Source organism: Tarenaya hassleriana, unplaced genomic scaffold (assembly GCF_000463585.1).
Source record: "Tarenaya hassleriana unplaced genomic scaffold, ASM46358v1 Cleome261, whole genome shotgun sequence".
In the NCBI taxonomy this organism is placed as follows: Eukaryota; Viridiplantae; Streptophyta; class Magnoliopsida; order Brassicales; family Cleomaceae; genus Tarenaya; species Tarenaya hassleriana.
The window spans coordinates 73,390-79,586 of record NW_010965876.1 but is presented as its reverse complement, the minus strand read 5'-3'; the positions used below and the strand labels follow the sequence as shown (position 1 = coordinate 79,586).

The 6,197-nt window shown below is 36.4% G+C and overlaps 1 pseudogene; it reads left to right on the top strand.

Moving 5' to 3' along the window:
• The window catches only part of LOC109116823, a 64,966-nt pseudogene extending 60,069 nt beyond the window's left edge, over nucleotides 1–4,897 (top strand).
• The last annotated feature ends 1,300 nt before the right edge of the window (nucleotides 4,898–6,197 follow it).

The following is a 6,197-nucleotide window of genomic DNA, read 5'->3' as shown; positions in this document are numbered from 1 at the left end:
TGACCCGCATGAGATTGTCACATGGACTAGAGTCATGACTAGAATCTCATATGCCGGTTCCATGATTGGATCCTAAGACCTGAGATGTCTACGGAATCCAACATGAGGAGTTTTATGCTTTGAATGCGTCAAACGTCCTGCGTAACAGGAGGATTATAAAGGCGTGTATCAGGTACGAAACGAATCATGTGCTGGATTGTAAATAGTCAAGACGGGATTTGTACCACTCGTAAAAGAGAGAGATATCGTTGGGCCCCTCGTGTGAGCGAGACTGTAGGAATGTGTGGCCGCACTACAGACGAGCGTCGTCTATTTCAGACAGTCGAACTCAGTGAACGACAAAGCAGTCGAATCAGATAGTGGCTTGTCCATGCCTTATGTTCGACATATGATATCGCGATACAAAAGGATCATCAACCGGAATCATCACTGGCGTTCGTATGATCACGAACAAACTCTATTCGAGATAGGTAGTCATAGTGTCTTGCTAGAGACCGCCTATGACTTGTATATCCGGAATAGAGATTTCGGGTTATACTGCTATATCGAATGAGCCTACAGGGTCACACACGCAGGGAAGGACAAAACGCATGAGAAAACGATGGAAAAACCAAGACGGAAGGGTCTGGAACGGACGGACCGAAAGTCCGGAACGGACGGTCCGCCAGGTCCAGACCCGACAGTCCAGAATGGACTGTCCGTTCTAGAAGGTCTGGAACGGACGGTCCACTAGTGGCAGACCGTCCGTTCTACGTACTGGAACGGACGGTCCAAGTGCTTTTCTGGACCGTCCATTCCGGGTTTTTCCGAAATTAAACCGAAATTAGGGTTAAAACCACTTTAATAGAAGGAGATTAAACCCTAATGAAGTGAGCCGACTTTAGAACACTTTGCACAGACTTTTGGTGAGATCCAAGAGGTAGAGAGTGTGATCAAAGTCCGTTTTTCTCGAAGCACAAATCGAATAGCAGATTCGGGTCCTAGCAGATAAGTTCCAAGCGTTGGAATCCATCCCGTCGTGTGGATACGTGTAGAGGGCGAGGTATTCTTCCTGCCTTTCGTGATCAGACGTGTTCTTCGATTGATACAGGCCCCGGATCGATTGAGGTAAGCGTCCTAACGTTTCTATGATTCAATAACAGTCTGGTTCTACGGTTCTATAAAATTTTTGTTTTACTTCCACTGCGCAAACCCTAGAATCGATCTCTTAGGAATAGGATTCGCATTAGAGATCCCAGGTATTCCATCATTTCTACTTCCCAAATTGCTTCTTAGAAAATCGATGCAATATGCTCCAATTTTCTTTGGAAAAATTCTCAGACAAGTGCTGGAACAACGAGAGTTGCATGGAACAGTATTTGTAGGCCTCGGAGGGAAGGAGGACTGAACATCAAGAAACTTGAAGAGCTGAACAAAGTGTTCAGACTGAAAAACGGTTTGGAGGGTTTTCAAGGTTGCGAGTTCACTTTGGGTTGCTTGGGTAAGGAGGAATGTGCTCAAAAGAGGGTCGTATTGGGACACCGTGCCTACTGCTCGACATTCATGGAATGTAAGGAAGCTATTGAATATGAAAGACCTTGCGGGAAAGTTTATCAGATGCATAATTGGTAATGGGAACATGGCGTCTTTCTGGTTCGATAATTGGACTGACCTAGGACCTCTGCTTGATTATATTGGTAGTGATGGCCCTAGGTTGCTAAGGATCCCTCTAAGGGAAAGGTCAGTGATGCTGTCTCGGGACAGAGTTGGTTGTTACCAAGTGCGCGATCTCAAAGGATCCAAGACCTTCACATAAGACTCCTATCACTACCAGCACCAAGTCAAACTGCAGGAGAAGACATATATGACTGGAAATCAGCGGAAAACGTGTACACTCAGAAGTTCTTAGCATCAAGCACATGGAAGCTACTTCGAGAAGTATCACCACAAGTGGATTGGGCAAAGTTGGTATGGTTTAAGCAAGCGATACCAAGGTACTCATTTGTCCTTTGGATGGTGATGCAGGGTAGGATGCCAACACGCGATAGATTGCTCAGGTGGTATATTATACAGAACTCAACCTGTGTCCTCTATAATGAGGAAGAGGAATCACACGACCACCTCTTCTTTCGATGTCGTTTTAGTGCTGAAACATGGCAGGGACTCGCCTCGAAGATTTGGAGAAACCCGCCAGCAAACCTCTCGATATGCCTCTCTTGGATGGAAGCAATCCCACAGTTTGATGGTATCAAGCGAAGCATTCTTCTAAAAATTCTCATACAGCATACTGTTTACTAGGTATGGAAGGAGCGGAATTCCTGCATCTTCTCAAATGTCTCTGCAACTTCCCATGTCATGCGCTCACGTATCGATCAATCAGTCAGAACCACCATCCTGTCGCTGCAACAAGTTCGAGAAAGTGAAAGCAACATTCTGCTTCAAAACTGGTACTCACTTCTACTGTATGACATGGCGTAGACAAAGAAAAATATAGTTTAATTTGCTGTAATAGTTGTATTCCTTTCGAGGCTGCTCTAGCGAAAGCTTTTTTATGTGGATTTTTATCATGTACTATGTACCCCAATTTTGAATAATACAAAACAAATTACATTAAAAAAAAATTGGGTTTGGGAACAAAGGGAAGCATGTTCCTGCAGTTCTCGTGCAAACATTAGGGTTATATTACTCAAGATTTGGTGATATGGTGATAAAAGAGCGTGCAACATCAGGTTCGATTCTAGGTATAGGTAGGAGGATATCATAAAACGGTAATTTATAGGGATCCACAGGTTCGAGGGTTTTGGGTTCGGAATCGTATTGATCCGATTTTTTTGTTTGGTCTAAATCACTAATTCCGAAACCCGACTCTATATATTTCGGGTCTGGGTTGGAGACGGGACGACCCGCTACATTTGTTTTTTCAAATTTGGACATAAATATCTCGGATCGAAATATGCTATTTTTAGGATCGGACCGCATCAGGATTTGAGTTTCGGATCAAAATTAACATCTTTAGTAATTTATATGAATTTTTCTCTGAATTTTCGAAAGATATATATCGGATTTAAAATTCGGTGATTTTTTGAATTATATAAAAAAATAGAGTTATGTTATAGTTCGGTTTCTTGTATAGATTATGATGAATCTTCAAGTTCATTTCTTTATTTGGGATCTCACGCTTAGACAATAACTTTAGAATATTATTCCAATCACGGGTAAATTCGGATCCTTATATTGCAATTCTAGTTAAATTAAATCTATATATATATAAATAATCGTGTTTAAAAGATTGTGCTGAAGACACTTAAGCATCCACATCATCATCTACATGTCAAAATTTTAAATTTTAATTAGTTAATTAAAATCTTTATTAAATATATATAAATTCATTTGACTATTATAAATTTTTATACATGAAAAAAGGTTTTAAAAAATAGATGACATATATTCTAAAAACTAAATATTCCACTAATTTTATATATGAACAATATGATATTTAAAGAAAAAAGGTTTAAAGAAATTAGATGACACATGTTCTAAAAACTAAACAGTCCATTAATCATCCACATCATCCTCCACCTCATCATCTATATAGGTATTTTTTTTATTAGGGTTTTATAATATATGATTATTTTCTTAATTTTCATAATTTACATTGGATATTTATAATATATGACTATTTTCTTAATTTTAAGAGAAAAAACATAACTATTTTTAAATTCTCATTGATCTATTAATATAAGTTTTTTAAAGAGATTTGATGAAGCTAAATTATCTTCCACATCATGATCTATATAGCTTACTATTTTTTTAAATAATTATATTTTTTATAAGATTTGTTGATATCAATATTATAAAAATCTATAAATATTGTTTACCATAGGAAAAAAATATTAGCATCATCAAATTATAACGTTTTGAAAATTATAAAATTTGGATTTTGATTATATAAAAATCTATTTTGATATTAGTTTTATATATTAAAATTATATTATTTTTAGATAATCGTGTTAAAATAATATAAAACATAAGTATTTTGTATTTTTCATTTAATAAGTAATTTGAATTTTATCATCTCACAATATTTATTTTTTTAATCTCATAACGAAATCATAAAAAGATCAAAGGACAGAAATGGAAGATATGTCTCTTCCCTACCCACTTATAATTTTATAAATGTGCATTATCACACCACTTTCTAGGCTTAACCTACGGAAAATAGATTGGTCTGACAATAATTGATAAATATTAATTTTAGATAATTAATTTGGGTTTGTAACGGGGTAAAAGAGGGAAATAAATAATAGTAATTACCACTAATGACCACAACCCGTATGGGAATAGATGGAAGTAATTTAGTAACAGTTATTATATGCTCTTTTTTAAATAATATTAGGGACGTGGGTTCAATCTTCAAGCCATGTTGCAGGTTAGGCTTAAAAAAATCCATACTTTTACCTTCGAATATAACTCATATGTAGCGGAAAAAGAGATCTAGATCTGATCCATGAAAAAAATATCGACTTTTGACTCGAGGGTAACATTTTGTCTACACATGGAAATTTTTTTTTGTTATTGTCTAATAATTGTAGGAGGGAAGCATGGGTCTAACGAAGACGGTGGAGAAGTTCAAGCCACAATCCCACCGCAGATTTGGAACTCCCGCCTATTGGTGAATACGCAGCATATTTAAAAGGCTATATTCCAGAAATCATGGATAATCTGATTATCGGTAACCCGAACTCATTGAAAAGAATATCAATTTTACATTAATGGGTTATACAACTTTAGAGCTTCATTAAGTGTTTTTGATATAATCTATATTCTGTTTATATAGGAGAATCTGTATGCATTTTCTGAGGAAGGTGATAGAAGCCAGGAGATCATAATAAAACGAGGGAAATCATCGCCCGAGTAAGGCTAAACTAGCGAGATGGGTCGGCGTTTCAAAGGAAAAGCTGGAGAAACTGATGTACAACGCAAGAACACCTCTTTCTATACAATCGCATGTTTTGGGTTGATCAAGCAACAACCCTTCAGGTAAATCCTCTTCTCATCATGACGTTTCCTTTATATCCAATTTTATTACTCTTCTTATCGGTCTAAAAACAGAAAAATTTTCGGAACCATAAGTTTGTTCTCACCATCATACACCTAAAAGGAGAGCCTTGCATAATGAATAGAGCACCACATAGTTGATTGGGAAAATTGTTTTTACAATAGGCTTTGAGCATTTCCGTGTCAAAAAATGATGAATCTGTGGAAAAAAATGGGGTTTAGTAACAAACACGTGCACAATATTAAAATAGAAAATTAAAACAAAAAATAACGTATTTGTGAACATGATATTTAATCCACTAATATCACATTTATTATTTGGTTATCGTCTTATCATATTCCAATTAGTTATTTTCATTATTATATATTACGGCTTCAACGGAGCATGCGTGGAGGGAACGGTGCAAAAGCTGTTGAAGATATCGAGGCGACCGGTGTTGAAGATATTTCGGAGTTCGATTATGGTTACCACGAGGCAAACTTCTTGGGTAAGTGCCTAACTCCCTTTCAATTTCGATATAAAACCTCACACGAATTTGGATTTAAAAACAACTAGGTTAAAAAAAAGTGTTGAAAAAAACAACCAAATAATTGTTTTGTGAAGTCCAAATTGAGTTTAAGGCCCAAATTTAAAATTGAAGCCCAAATTAAAAGAAGTTACTTGTTAAGCCCAAATTGAAAAGTTTTGTTTTTGTCCAAAAATCCATAAGAGAAAGCCCAATATCTTATATTTAAAAGTGTTCTGTGAAAAAAAAAGGAGAATATTTTTTTTTTGGAAAATTTTTTTTTTAGTTAAACAAAATCGAAAGTAACTTTTCCTGTAAATTGGGAAGCAAGCTTTGTCTTAGCGGGCCGGGTTTGAAGAGGAAATCCTTTATACCCTCCTCATAGTAAGGACATGGGAATCGGGGTGAACCCTCCGACTATCAGTGGAAGCGAGCCAAACCTATTTATAAGTTAAGTGAAACTCGGTTTAGTTTATAAGCTTTGTGAAAGCTAACAATGATTGAATTTATTCCACAGATCATTGATAATCTAAGAAATCTCATGGATTCAAATACTGCTCCAGGGAATGAGATTCTTGCTATGGACATTGATGAGAATCCACATATAGCGGAGGTAACTAACCCCGTTAATCATGATGCTAGATATGAATAATC